General features: G+C 47.9%; 1 protein-coding gene across 8 annotated transcripts in view; it reads left to right on the top strand.

Moving 5' to 3' along the window:
• The window catches only part of PARP11 (poly(ADP-ribose) polymerase family member 11), a 114,185-nt gene that overhangs the window by 9,973 nt on the left and 88,436 nt on the right, over positions 1-15,776 (top strand). The gene's annotated exons all lie outside the window — the stretch shown is intronic.

Genomic DNA, 15,776 nt, shown 5'->3' with positions numbered 1-15,776 from the left:
CAGTCTTCACCAAGGTAGCGCACAGCACTGCAGCTGTGCGCCATTGCTCCTCTCACACACTTCATACTTCGGTCACTGAGGGTGCAGGGCGCTGGGGGGGCGCGCCCTGAGGCAGCAATAAAAACACCTTGGCTGGCAAAAATACCTCAATATATAGCCCCAGGGGCTATATATGAGGTAAATACCCCTGCCAGAAGTCCATAAAAAACGGGAGAATAGGCCGCGAAAAAGGGGCGGAGCCTATCTCCTCAGCACACTGGCGCCATTTTCCCTCACAGCTCCGTTGGAGGGAAGCTCCCTGGCTCTCCCCTGCAGTCTACAAGGGTTAAAAAAAAGAGAGGGGGGGCACTAAATTTAGGCGCAGTATACATTATATATATATAAAGCTATAGGGGACATAACTCAGTTAGTCCCTGCAGTATATAGCGCTCTGGTGTGTGCTGGCATACTCTCACTCTGTCCCCCCAAAGGGCTTTTGTGGGTCCTGTCCTCGTTTAGAGCAGTCCCTGTGTGTCTGCGGTGTGTCGGTACGGCTGTTTCGACATGTTGAATGAGGAGGCTTATATGGTGACGGAACAGAGGCCGATATATGTGATGTCGCCCCCTGGGGGGCCGACACCAGAGTGGATGGATAGGTAAAAGGTATTAACCGACAGTGTCAACTCCTTACATAAAAGGGTGGATGACGTAACAGCTGTGGGACAGCCGGCTTCTCAGCCCGCGCCTGCCCAGGCGTCTCAAAGACCATCAGGGGCTCAAACACGCCCGCTCTCTCAGATGGCAGACACAGATGTCGACATGGAGTTTGACTCCAGTGTCGACAAGGTTGAGACATATACAAAATCCACTAGGAACAGCCGCGACTTGGTCCCGGCAATAAAAAACGTGTTATATATTTTTGACATTAACCCAAGCACCTCTGAAAATGGGTTTTTAGGTTTGGGGAGAAAAAACAGGCAGTGTTTTGTTCCCCCATCAGATGAATAAATGAAGTGTGTGAAAAGCGTGGGTTCCCCCGTTAAGAAACTGGTAATTTATAAAAAGTTACTGATGGCGTACCCTTTCCCGCCAGGAGGATAAGTTACGCTGGGAGGTATCCCCTAGGGTGGATAAGGCGCTCACACGGTTGTCAAAAAAAGGGTGGCACTGCCGTTTTAGGAACGGCCACTTTGAAGGTACCTGTTGATAAAAAGCAGGAGGCTATCCTGAAGTCTGTATTTACACACTCAGGTACTAGACTGAAACCTGCAGATCGTGCTGCTGCAGCGTGGTCGGTGACCCTGTTAAGCATACTAGTTTGCTAATATGAGAACATATTAAAGACGTCGTCTTATATATGAGGGATGCACAGAGGGATATTTTGCCGGCTGGCATCCAAAATGAATGTAATGTCCATTCTGTCAGGAGGGTATTAGAGACCTGTCACGGGACAGGTAATGCTGACTTAAAAAGCGCATACAGATTCTGCTTTATAAGGGTGAGGAATTATTTGGGGGTGGTCTCTGGGACCTCGTATCCACAGCAATGTGCTGGGAAGAAATATTTTTACCTCAGGTTTCCTCACAGAAAAAGGTACAGTCCTGTCGGCTTCAGAAAAGCAAGCGGGTCAAATGGCGCTTCCTTTCTGTACAGAGACAAGGGAAGAGGGAAAAAGCTGCACCAGCAGCCTGTTCCCAGAATCAAAATTCTTCCCCCGCTTCCTGTGAGTCCACAGCATGACGCGGGTGCTCCACAGGTGTAGCCAGGTATGGTGGGGGGCCGTCTCAAAAAATTTCAGCAATTAGTGGGCTCGCTCACAGGTGATCCCTGTTTCTTTCAAGTAGTATTTCAGGGGTACAAGCTGGAATTAGAGATGTCTCCCCCCAGCCGTTTCCTTAAATATGCCTTGCTGACAACTCCCTCAGGCAGGGAGGCTGTGCTAGAGGCAATTAATAGGCGGTATTCCCAGCAGGTAATACTCAAGGTGCCCCTACTTCAACAAGGACGGGGTTACTATTCCACACGGTTTGGGGTACCGAAACCGCATAGTTCGGTGTGACCCTTCTTATATTTAAAATCCTTGAACACATACATAAAAATTCAAGTTCAAGATGGAATCGCTCAGGGCGGTTATTGCAAGCCTGGACGAGGGGGATTACATGGTATCCCGGGGCATCAAGGATGCTTACCTGCATGTCCCCATTTACTATCCTCGCCAGGAGTACCTCAGATTTGTGGTACAGGATTACCATTACCAAGTCCAGACACTGCCGTTTAGACTGTACATGACACCGAGGGTGTTTTATCAAGGTAATGGCCGAAATGATGATACTCCTTCGAAAAAAGGGAGTTTTAATTATCCCGCACTTGGACAATCTCTTTATAAGGGCGAGGTCCAAGGAGCAGTTGGTAGTCGGGGTAGCACTATTTTGGAAAGTGCTACAACAGCACGGTTGGATTCTAAACAGTCCAAAGTCACAGCTGGTTCCTATGACACGTCTACTGTTCCTGGGGATGGTTCTGGACATAAACCAGAAATAGTTTTCTCCGGGAGGAGAAAGCCAAGGAGTTGTCATCTCGAGTCAGAGACCTCCTGAAGCCATAACAGGTAGCGGTGCATCATGGCACGCGAGTCCTGGGAAAAATGGTAGCTTCCTACGAAGCAATTTCATTAGGCAGGTTCCATACAAGAACTTTTCAGAGGGACCTGTTGGACAAGTGGTCCGGACCGCATCTTCCGATGCATAGGCTGATAACCCTGTCTCCAAGGACCAGGGTATCTCTACTGTGGTGGCTGCAGAGTGCCCATCTTCAAGAGGGCCGCAGGTTCGGCATACAGGACTAGGTCCTAGTGACCATGAATGCCAGCCTTTGAGGCTGGGGGGGCAGTCACACAGGGAAGAAACTTCCAGGGACTTTGGTCAAGTCAGGTGGATTTCCCTACACATAAACATTCTGGACCTGAGGGCCATTTACAATGCCCTGAGGCCGGCAAGGCCTCTGCTTCAAAACCAGCCGGTACTGATCCAATCAGACAACATCACGGCAGTCGCCCATGTAAACCAACAGGGCGGCACAAGAAGCAGGATGGCGATGGCAGAAGCCACAAGGATTCTCCGATAGGCGGAAAATCATGTGTTAGCACTGTCAGCAGTGTTCATTCCCGGAGTGGACAACTGGGAAGCAGATCTTCTCAACAGACACGACCTCCACCCGGGAGAGTGGGGACTTCCTCCTGAAGTCTTCCAAAGGATTGTACACCATTGGGAAAGGCCACAGGTGGACATGATGGCGTCCCGCCTCAACAAAAGCTATAAAAGATATTGCGCCAGGTCAAGGGACCCTCAGGCGATAGCTGTGGACGCTCTGGTAACACCGTGGGTGTACCAGTCGGTTTATGTGTTCTCCCCTCTGCCTCTCATACCAAAGGTACTGAGAATAATAAGAAGGCGAGGAGTAAGAACGATACTCGTGGTTCCGGGCTGGCCAAGAAGAGATTGGTACCCAGAACTTCAAGAAATTATATCAGAGGACCCATGGCCTCTGCCACTCAGACAGGACCTGCGCAGCAGGGGCCCTGTCTGTTCCAAGACTTACCGCGCGCTGCGTTGGACGGCATAGCGGTTGAACGCCGGATCCTGAAGGAAAAGGGCATTCCGGAGGAAGTCATTCCTACGCTTACTAAAGCCAGGAAAGAGGTTACAGCAAATCATTATCACCGCATATGGCGGAAATATGTTGCATGGTGTGAGGCCGAAAGGGCCCCAACAGAGGAATTTCAACTAGGTCGATTTCTGCATTTCCTGCAAGCAGGAGTGACTATGGGCCTTAAATTAGGTTCCATTAAGGTACAGATCTCGGCTCTGTCGATTTTCTTTCAAAAAGAACTAGCTTCAGTACATGAAGTTCAGACATGTATAAAAGGAGTGCTGCATATTCAGCCCCCGTTTGTGCCTCCTGTGGCACCTTGGGACCACTAAAGACCGTGGATCTGTAATATCTCACTTGGAAAGTGGTCATGTTATTGGCCTTGGTTTCGGCCAGGCGAGTATCAGAATTGGCGGCTTTATCATGTAAAAGCCCTTATCTGATTTTCCATATGGATAGGGCAGAATTGAGGACTCGTCCCCAGTTTCTCCCTAAGGTGGTGTCAGCGTTTCACCTGAACCAGCCTATTGTGGTGCCTGCGGCTACTAGGGACTTGGAGGACTCCAAGTTGTTAGACGTGGTCAGGGCCCTGAAAATATATGTTTCCAGAACGGCTGGAGTCAGAAAATCTGACTCGCTGTTTATCATATATGCACCCAACAAGCTGGGTGCTCCTGCTTCTGCGCAGACTATTGCTCGTTGGATTTGTAGTACAATTCAGCTTGCACATTCTGTGGCAGGCCTGCCACAGCCAAAATCTGTCAATGCCCATTCCACAAGGAAGGTGGGCTCATCTTGGGCGGCTGCCCGAGGGGTCTCGGCTTCACAACTTGCCGAGCTGCTACTTGGTCAGGGGCAAACACGTTTGCAAAATTCTATAAATTTGATACCCTGGCTAAGGAGGACCTGGAGTTCTCTCATTCGGTGTTGCAGAGTCATCCGCACTCTCCCGCCCGTTTGGGAGCTTTGGTATAATCCCCATGGTTCTTACGGAGTTCCCAGCATCCACTAGGACGTTAGAGAAAATAAGAATTTACTCACCGGTAATTCTATTTCTCGTAGTCCGTAGTGGATGCTGGGCGCCCATCCCAAGTGCGGTTTATCTGCAATACTTGTACATAGTTATTGTTAACTAAATCGGGTTGTTGTTGAGCCATCTGTTGAGAGGCTCTATTGTTTCATACTGTTAACTGTGTTTCATATCACGAGTTGTACGGTGTGATTGGTGTGGCTGGTATGAGTCTTACCCGGGATTCAAAATCCTTCCTTATTGTGTACGCTCGTCCGGGCACAGTACCTAACTGAGGCTTGGAGGAGGGTCATAGTGGGAGGAGTCAGTGCACACCAGGTAGTCAAAGATCTTTCTAGAGTGCCCAGCCTCCTTCGGAGCCCGCTATTCCCCATGGTTCTTACGGAGTGCCCAGCATCCACTACGGACTACGAGAAATAGAATTACCGGTGAGTAAATTCTTATTTTTTTTATTCTCAATAGCCCCATGGGTGCTACTGGGAGAAGTACTGACGGTGCCTGCACAGAGCTCTCTCAAGCGCCAATCAGGAGGTGTGAGGGCTCAGATTACAGACAGGTGATTTAACGCTCTCCCGCAATGGCAGCAGCTACATTAATGTATGCTGCCGTTAGCTGGACTCGCTTCACCGCAATCCGGAGGTGAAGTGGGTCCACTCAAATAACAGACGGAGCCTGCAAATTAATACATATACCCAATGATTACGTCATTGCTGCAAATGCTTTCCAGACAGATAAACAATCTGTACTCCACCGCAGCACTGTCATGCATGAAAGCAAAGCGCAGCATACTTCAGCCTCTGTATTATGATCTACTACTGACTCATACCTGTTAGAAGCATTTGTGATGTTACGCCATATTTCACATGTCATTATATGAATACGGAATATCCAAGATCTATGTCTTTTTAACCGTTTCGCTGCTGAGGTTTTTCTCAGAAATACTAAAGGGGCACATAATTTGGAGGCGGGCACTCCCATCAAGCAAGGGTGTCCCCACTTGTGTTTGGGCCGGTATGGAGGAGCTAGAGCTCAGTGTCCTGTCCCCTTCTGTTACTGCCTGGTCATCAGAAGACAGTAGCTGCTAAGTTGACATAGTTTTAAAGAGTGAGCTCAATCGTGGGTTCCCCTATGTGTGCAGGTGCCATTATGGTGGTTATAGGGCACATTTAATACCCTCTCCTCTATAAGGTCAGTGTCGGACTGGGGCATGAAGGGCCCAGTGGGGGAATGCAATGGTAGGGGCCCATTTTTACGAGTTTGGCTAGTCTCCAGAGGGGATGTGGCCAGCCACCATAAATGTTTATCTAACCGTTAAAGAGTGTATGGACTGGACCCCTTGACAACTTTATATACTAAACACTGCTAGTGCATGCATGATAATGTACCGGATTAATTTACAGCAATGCACTGTAGAAAATACACCATAGTCCTGTGCAGTATATGTTCAATATATAATTCAAGTGCACAGTCTGGAACCTGATCCCTAGAGGAGGAGGTGGGGCCCACCAGGGTTTTCCCTTGTGGGCCAGTCCGACCCTGTATAAGGTAGTTCAGGGTGCATTGTTTGGTGGCGACCAAACAATAGATTCTTGGGGGAGGGGGGGGGGGGGGGGAAGCTGCTTCATTTCAAAGAGGGGACTAAAAGTTGGTCCCCTTGAAAGAATGGAAGCCAGTGTGAGGGAGATCTTCCCCCATCTTTAGACTCCCAGCAGTATGGTGGGGGGACTTGTGTGTTGATCATACTGATCACCAGACAGCAGCTTCTATTGGGGCACATAGATTGAAATAAGTAAGTGACTACCATGTCTCTAGGTGCCCTCCTCCTTAGCTGCACACGATTATAGACTGGTAATCAGTACAGTGACAACATACACCCTTGTGTTTTTGTTTTTTTTGGGGGGGGGGGGGGGGGTTGGCACCATTTTTGCATCCTTACTTTGCTCCACTTACTTTCTTTCACTGCAAATGAGTATAGAGACCCCCCCCCCCCCCACACACACACACACACACACACACACACACACACACACACACACACACACACACACACACACTTTCCCAGGCGCTCCTTCACACCATGTGTGAACTGATAAATTGCTTGATTTGAGGTGTAACTGGTGTTTAACAACCAGCCTAACTTGGAGGAGGGAGCATGATGGACCGAGTCAGTGTCTTGCACAGAGTAACTGGTACCCTGACCCTAGAGGGCTACCACAGTATTCTGCAGCGAGAACAAGATGTTACCATGAAATATCCAGCAGTCTCCAGACTAATACCTCATCGTGCTGATTTGGGATGAACTGGTCAGAAGGGTAAAGGCAAGGCAGCAATACATACAGTATGTAGGAACTTGTGCAACTGGTTGGGAAGAAGCTCCTCAACTATATTTGATTTCCATTGTAGAATCAATTTTGTTAAAAAAGAAACCATAGAATTTTTTTGTTTATCTCAAATTGTTTATTTGTTATATGATTTAATTGAGACATTAAATGTTTTAAATTTCAATAAATACTGGAAAAATGGGGGTGTAACTGGGTAAGCCATACTATAATACATTATTATGGAACACTTTCTCACACATTGCCAAACACTGCAGCCAGCATTTACATTGCCCATCTGATACCCTGTGTTTCTCCTGCAGGGTCCACAGGTTATCCACAGGATAACATTGGGATATGATGACGCGACAGCGGGTTTGCACCAAACGGTCAAAGCTTTTCGGCCTCCCAGCATGCACCGGGCCCATCCATATATCCCCGCCTCCTGGTTCAGACAAATCAGTTTTTCTCTAGCATCCATAAGGGATACTGGGGTTCACTTAATACAATGGGGTATAAAAGGGGTCCAAAGGAGCAGGTGCACTTTAACTTTCTTCAACTGGGTGTGCTGGCTCCTCCCCTCTATGTCCCCTCCCACAGTGTGTGCATCCTCAGGAGAGGGGAGGGGACGGTTACCTGATATAGAAGATTCCACTTCTGCACAGGGTATTGAACCCCTCATTCTTGCTATTATGTATTAAAAAATCCCTTTGGAAGAAGCTGCTGCACTGCAGTAATTTTTCCTAGCGCAGAAAAAGCTCAGCATCACCTTCCCTGATTCTCCGAAACTAGTCGAGGTTTTTAAACAAGCCTGGAAAAATCCTGATAAAAGATAGGTTATGCTCTTTCCCATTTACACCAGAGGGTAGGAAACATTTGGAAGAACCCCCAGACGTAGATGTCTCAATCTCCCGCCTCTCTAAGAAGGTGGTATTTATGGCTCCTGGGTCCTTTTCCCTCAAGGACGCTGGGGATAGGAAAATAGAAACTACACTAAAGTCTATTTACACAGTGGCTGGCGTATCACAAAGACCTGTAATAGCGGGTTACTGGATGTCTCATGCCATCCATACCTGGGTGACTCAAATTCAAGAGGGCTTTCAGGTGATATGCCCCTGGTCACTACAGTGACCCTCCTTAAACACATTCAAGACACTGCATGCGTGCTGTGTGACTCTCTCAAGGAGATAGGCACTATTAATGCTAGAACTACTATCATGGCAGTGTCAGCGCGCCGAGCTTTGTGGCTGCGTCAGTGGATTGCGGAAGCGGATTCCAAGCGCAGTGTGGAGTTTATCCATTTCTCTTGGGAGTGGCTCTTCTGGATTGAGTTAGACACTTTGATTTCTAAGTTTACTGCAGAGAAATCCACGTTTCACTTCTCTGGGTCTCCGCCGGCTAGGCGTTTCTACCCGGGGTCGTCTACCCAGTCCTTTCAGACCGCCAGATTCAGATCAAGAGCTAGGGGTGCTTCCAATGCAGCACGAGGTACCAGAGGTAAGACTAGAAAATCAGCTGCAGCTCCAGTTCAGCCTCCACAAAGGCCTCAGTATGACGGTGCCTCCCCACACTGGGGATCTCGAGGTGGGAGCTCGTCTGTGTCACTTCAGCCGCATCTGGGAAGGCTCCTGCCAGGATACCTGTGTAAAGGACCTCATTTCCCAGGGCTACAAGCTGGAGTTCGACAGCGCTCCTCCCCAATGATTTTTAAAATCAGACTTACTAGTTTTGGAGGATACACGGGTTACGCTGCAACGGGCTATCCAAAAGTTGGTCCAGTCCCAGGGTCATTGTTCTAGCACCACAGCCACAACAGGGAAGGGGTTATTACTCCAACCTGTTTGTGGTACCGAAACCGGACGGTTCGGTAAGGCCCATTCTAAATCTAAAATCCTTGAACCCTTACCTCAGGGTTTTCAAGTTCAAGATGGAATTTCTGAGGGCAGTGATTGTGGGCCTGGAGGAATGGGAGTTCCTGGTCTCTCTGGATATAAAACACTCTTATCTCCATATCCCAATTTGGCCGCCTCACCAAGCTTACCTACGGTTTGCCCTGCTGAACGGTCACTATTGGATCCAGGCACTACCCTTCGGCTTGACCACAGCTCTGAGTGTCTTCACGAAGGTGATGGCGGAGATGATGTTCCAACTCCGGGTCCAGGGGGTCAATGTTGTCCCTTATCTGGACGATCTCTTGATAAAAGCAAGATCCAGGGAGCTTTTATTGCTCCATATAGACCACATTATTCAACTTCTGTCACACCATGGGTGGATCCTCAATTCACAGTCCCACCTGGAGCCAACTCAGCGGCTCCTGTTCTTGGGAATGTTGCTGGATACTGTGGCCCAGAAAGTGTTCCTTCCAGAGAACAAAGCGAGAACACTTCAGGAGATGGTCCGAATGGTGCTCCAGCCTCCGCGAATTTCCATCCATCTTAGCACAAGATTGTTGGGGAAGATGGTAGCCTCCTACGAGGCGATCCAGTATGCACGGTTCCATGCCAGAATGTTTCAATTGGATCTCCTGAGCAAGTGGTCCAGATCACATCTTCAGATGCACCGGATAATACAGCTGTCACCTCAGGCCAGGATTTCCCTCCTGTGGTGGCTTCAGTCCTCCAACCTACTGGAAGGTCGAAGTTTCGGGATTCAGGATTGGATCCTCCTCACGACAGATGTGAGTCTGCGGGGCTGGGGAGCTGTCACCCAAGGGGCTCTGTTCCAGGGCAGATGGTCATCCCACGAAGCCCTTCTTCCGATCAACATTCTGTAACTGCGGGTGATCTACAATGCTCTGCTTCAGGCCTCTCCTCTGCTCAGGGATCGGGCGATCCAAGTTCTGTCAAACAATGCCACGGCAGTGGCTTACATAAATCGCCAAGGAGGGACAAAAAGCAGAGCCTGCATGCGAGAGGTGTCAAAAATACTCCTCTGGGCAGAAAGAAACTCAAAAGCGATGTCCGTCATTTTCATTCCGGGGGTGGACAACTGGGAAGCGGACTTCCTCAGCCGTCACAATCTTCACCCAGGAGAGTGGGGTCTCCACCAACAGGTGTTTCCACAGATCATCGACTTGTGGGGCTTCCCACAGATAGACTTGATGGCTTCTCGACTCAACAAGAAGCTTCCCTGATATTGCTTATGAACCAGGGACCCTCAAGCGAGGGCAATAGACGCGCTGATGTCTCCTTGGCCATATCGGTTGGTCTACCAGTTTATTCCAATTCTGTTGCTCCCAAGGGTGCTTAAACGAATCAGGCATCAGGGAGTCCAGGCAATTCTGATTGCCCCAGATTGGCCTCGGAGGGTGTAGTACTCAGATCTTCTGGACATGTCCGTGTCAGACCGTTGGCCTCTGCCACTGAGAAGATTTTCTGCAACATGTACCATTCGTCTAGCCAGACTTATGGCGACTTTGTTTGACGGCTTGGCAGTTGAGCGGAACATCCTAGATCGCAAAGGCTTTTCCAAGAAGGTTATTACAACCATGGTTCAGGCCAGAAAACCTGTAACGTCAAAACACTATCATCATATCTGGAGGAGATGTCTCCTGGTGCGAGGAACGCACATATCCACCTGCAGAGTTCCACTTAGGACGTTTCTTACGTTTCCTGCAGGCTGGTGTGGATAAGGGCTTACATCTGGGTTCCCTTAAGGTCCAGATTTCAGCTCTCTCCATTTTCTTCCAGAAGAAGTTTTACAGTGTTGCCAGAAGTTCAGACCTACTTGCAGGGAGTTCTCCACATACAACCTCCATTTTTGCCGCCTACGGCACCCTGGGACTTGAATGGGGTTTTGGAATTTCTACAATCCTCCTGGTTTGAACCTTTGATGTCGGTAGACGAAAAGTACCTCACATGGAAGACGGTGATGTTACTTGGCCTGGCTTCTGCTAGGCGTGTCTTGAGGGGGTCCTTATCGTGTAAAAGTCCCTACTTGGTCTTTTACGAGGACAGAGCTGAGCTCAGGACTAGACAGCAGTTCCTGCCGAAGGTTGTCTCTGCATTTCACTTGAATCAACCGATTGTAGTCCTGTCAAGTTCTGGTGCATCTGCTCCTCTGGAATGGTTGGATGCTGTGCGAGCCTTGAGGATCTGTTCTCACCTGAGTATGGCTCAGGTGAGAAAGACGGATTCCCTGTTTGTGCTCTATGATGCACTGAAAAAGGGTTGCTCTGCTTCTAAGCAGTCCATTGCTCGTTGGATTAGGCTGACTATCCAACATGCCTATGTGTTGGCAGTCTTGCCCGTTCCACAGTCTCTGAAGGCCCACTCTACAAGATCGGTGGGGTCTTCCTAGGTGGCTGCCTGTAGTGTCTCGGCCTTGCAATTATGCCGAGCTGCTACCTGGTCGGGGAAGAACACCTTTGTGAAGTTCTACAAGTTTGATACCCTGGCTAAAGAGGATACCCAGTTTGGGCAGGTGGTGCTGCAGACGTCTACGCACATTCTTGCCCGTTCTGGAAGCCTTGGGACATCCCCATCATATTAAGTGAACCCCAGTATCCCTTATGGATGCTAGGGAAAACGGGATTTCAATACCTACCAGTAAATCCTTTTCTCGTAGTTTATAAGGGATACCGGGCGCCTGCCACAGTGCGTTGACATCTCAGCAGGTTGTGTTCTTTTCCACAAGTTACCTGTTCAGCTGTTGCTGTTTTGTTCCAGCCGTTGCTGGTTTGTTCTATGTCATGGTGTGCTAGAGTAGGAATCTCACCGCTCGTTATGTTCCTTCTCTCAAGTATGTAATTTCTCCTTCAGGCACTGTTTTACTTAAAACTGCATGTGGGAGTGGGCATAGAGGGGAGGAGCCAGCACACCCAGTTGAAGAAATTTAAAGTGCACAGGCCCCTTTGGACCCCTTTTATACCCCATTGTATTAAGTGAACCCTAGTATCCCTTATGGACTACGAGAAAGGGATTTACCGGTAGGTATTAAAATCCCGTTATTGTTTGGTGCGGCAGGAACTGGACTATGGTCAGAGGGCTGCTGTTTTTTTAGCAGCCATAAGCTTTCTTATTTTATTGTTATAGTCTTACTATTTTTCTTGAGTGATCTTTTTTAAAAGTGTCTTAGAAAGAGTCGCTCCAACAACTTCGCGCCGGGTCGCGACAACGCTTACCTATGAGTACAGTACTATTTCGGCGGGCGTCTGTGTCAGATATACTAGCAGGTCCAGCAGACGTTACCAGGCTGTGGCCGGAGCATGGGGAGAAGGTGAGGCATCGGTTCCGCTTAGAGGGGGAACACGGACACAGCCGCATTGTTTTGGGAGGTCACTACCAAACAGTCGCTGACGCGGCTGCCACCTAGGGTGCACCAGCGCTAGGCCTTAGGGATCATAGGTTCCAGGGGTAATCTGAGGCCGCGATCCCTAGGGTTGATGTCAGCAGTGGGGAGTCAGACGCTCCACTGGTCGCCCCTCCCCCCCGGTTCATGACGTTTCCCCTGAGTCTCTCGCCATGAATTGTTTTCCCGCTTCTGGCTGAGATGCTGTGTACTAAGGGGACCCAGTCGCAGCACAGACGGCTGTGTAACTGGTGCGTTGGTGTTCAGTTGGGCGTCTGTGTTCACTATAGGTTCACGGAGCGGTTGTGTACACTATTAGCATCTGAATCCACTCAGCGTTCACAAACGTATTGCCAGGTCCTGGAAGCGGGTTGAGTCTCCCTGTATCCCACTCTATTGAGCACGGGTAATACAGCACTAAGTCTCTACCTTTTGAGTACGAATAGTTGGATAAGTGCCTAATGCATATGAGTCTGATAATTATTACTGTTGTTTTCTTTCGCTATGCGTCTGAATACGTTTAAAATCTTATATGAGGTAATGCAGTAATATGTTTCTCCTACATACTTATGCGAGAGAAAAAGGTTGCACAAGTCGTTGGATAATAGCATAGAGGCCCCCTTAAGTTCCAATTGATATCTTAGTATAGATATTCTATAATGGGAGAGAGAAGAAAAAAGAATTTCCTTAAAGTGGTGCACATAGGTACATGTAAAACATAACTTTTATTCTTTATTATGCTTAAAAAAACTTGCGAAATATAAAAAACACATACAGGTAAAGAGATTAGAAAAAGAGTTTAAAAAAATAACTTCCTGCGCACAGGGCGTCCGCCAGACAGTAAGTTAGTGTGACTATCTGTTATAGCGTATCTATCTACTTATATCCGCATTGATTCGTCATACATGCTATGCAGTATCAACGTTACCTAGTGGAAAGTAATATTGTATAGCACTGTTGTAGTTGAAAATATTCTCAATGAGATATGTGTTTGAACACACTGTAGAAATATTGTGTCTTTACGGCCAAAAGTAGGTCTGTGTACTTTCTACTAGGTAACGTTGATACTGCATAGCATGTATGACGAATCATTACGGATAAAAGTAGATAAATACGCTATAACAGATAGTCACACTAACTTACTGTCTGGCGGACGTCCTGTGCGCAGGAAGTTTTTTTAAAACGCTTTTTCTAATCTCTCCTACATACTTGAAATGTATTTGTAGTTGATTATGTGCTCATATTGCTTATTATACTAATGTATAACCTGTGACTGATTGCTAGTGTGATTGCTGACTATACTATAACTCTGTTAGTTTTTTCTGTCTATTCCGACCCTCAATGCTGGTGCAAAGCAGGGTAGGATCGGATTGTGTGTCACAAAATAGACACCTGTGTTTAAACGTCCCAAAACAGTTAAGACTGAGTTTCCTTGGTCAGTTCAGTTTACGGAAATTATAGAAGAGGCTTGGGCTACGCCCAGTAATAAATTTAGAATTCCTAGGAAATTGAATTCCAGTTACCCTCTTCTGGCTGGGGACTGTTTAAAGAGGGAGGTGGCTCCCAAAGTAGATATGCATGTTCTTCGATTAGTGCGAAAATCTACATTACCTCTGCCTTCAACATCATTAAATTATGTCACGAATAGGAGAGTGGATGGTTTTCTAAAAAAACATTTTTTCCCTGTCTGGGGCAATCTTAAAACAAGCCATGGCTTCAGCCCGGATGGCTAAAGCAGTGGCTGTTTGCGCTGATGCATTGGAAGGGGATCTTTCAATGGCATCTGGAGCGCAAAAATCCCATGTTGCACATATCAAACAGGTTGCAATGTTTTTGGACCAGGGCTTTGCAAAGGCAGTTCAGAAGTTGCTTCAGTCAGGAGTAATCGTTCCAGTTCCTCCTGCACAACGAGGACATGGTTTTTACTCCAACCTGACTTTAGTCCAGAAGCCAAATGGGTCGTTCCAGCCCATACTCAATCTCAAAGTGCTGAACAGGTACATTTGGGTGCCTTGTTTTCATATGGAAACTTTACGTTCCATCATTTTGGCCATGGAGCGAGGGGATTTTATGGTATTCCTGGACATCCAGGATGCTTACCTACATGTTTCTGTAGCCCTGTCCCATCAGCGCTATCTCAGGTTCACTATCCTCCAAACAGCATTTTCAGTTGCAGGCCCTGCCATTTGGATTGGCTACGACCCCCAGAGTATTTACCAAAATGATGGTGGTAATGCCAGCAAGGGATAAGAATTTTTCCATAGCATACGATCTTTTAATCCTGGCACAGTCTCGGGAATTGCTTCTGTGTCATCTGCAACAGACAATAGTGTGTCTGCAGAAGCACGATTGGCTCATAAATTGGGCGAAATCGTCTCTGCTTTCCATCACAGCGGATGACTCACTGGCCTGTATTAGATTCGAGCCTTCAGAGAGTAATCTTACCTCTGAACAAAGTATCCAAAGTTCAGTCAAGGATTCAAGAGCTGCTACAAAGTCGAAAGGTATCCATTCATGCAGCAATGCGTGTGATGGGATTGATGATGTCAACATTCGACATGGTAGAGTATGCTCCGTTCCATCCAAGGCCTCTGCAGCATCTGAACCTTACCAAATGGAATGGTTTTCTTCAGACAATAAAAACGTAGACTATGGTCCTTACTGTGGAAGTGAGGAGGTCATTTGCCTGGTGGCTACAGAGATCCCATCTGGACAAAGGGAGACCCTTTTGGGTATCAGATTGGGAAATTCTGACAATGGATGCCAGCCTTCAGGGCTGGGGAGCAGTGTCAGGAAGGTTTTGTTTACAGGGGCAGTGGACCAAGGAAGAAAGTTGCCTGCCAATAAATATATTGGAACTCTGCCCAATATATATGGCGCTGATTCAGGCAAAGGACATCCTTCAGGGGAAACCAGTTCTGATCCGCTCGGACAATGCGACGGCAGTAGCGTACCTCAACCATCAGGGAGGAACTTGCAGCCAAAAAGCAATGAAGGAGGTAAGTCACATACTAAAGTGGGCAGAACTTTATCATCCAGCCTTGTCTGCAGTCCTCGTGCCGGGAGTCCTAAACTGGGAAGCAGATTTTCTCAGTCGACACGCCATTGATGCAAGCGAATGGGCTCTACACCCGGAGGTCTTCCAGATCCTGGTCGACAGGCGGGGGTTGCCAGAGATATCTCATGGCGTCCCGTCAGAACACCAAAGTTCGATCTTTGTAGATGCCCTGTCTGTGAGATGGGACTTTCATCTGCCCTGTGTGTTTCCACCAATCACCTTATTACCCAGAGTGGTGAGAAAGGTAAAACAAGGAAGGGGTGCCGTGATACTAATAGCTCTGACTTGGCCCAGAAGACATTGGTACACAGATCTGCAGAGGATGTCGATGGATGCTCCATTCCTACTCCCTCAATGTCAAGATCTACTGACTCATGGTCCTTGTTATCACAGACACCTGGATTGACTGTCTTTGACGGCGTGGCTCTTGAGACCTCTATCCTGTCAAGAGGAT

The sequence above is a fragment of the Pseudophryne corroboree genome, chromosome 6 (genome assembly GCF_028390025.1).
Source record: "Pseudophryne corroboree isolate aPseCor3 chromosome 6, aPseCor3.hap2, whole genome shotgun sequence".
Lineage (NCBI taxonomy): Eukaryota > Metazoa > Chordata > Amphibia > Anura > Myobatrachidae > Pseudophryne > Pseudophryne corroboree.
This window is presented reverse-complemented; position numbering and strand designations above follow the sequence as displayed.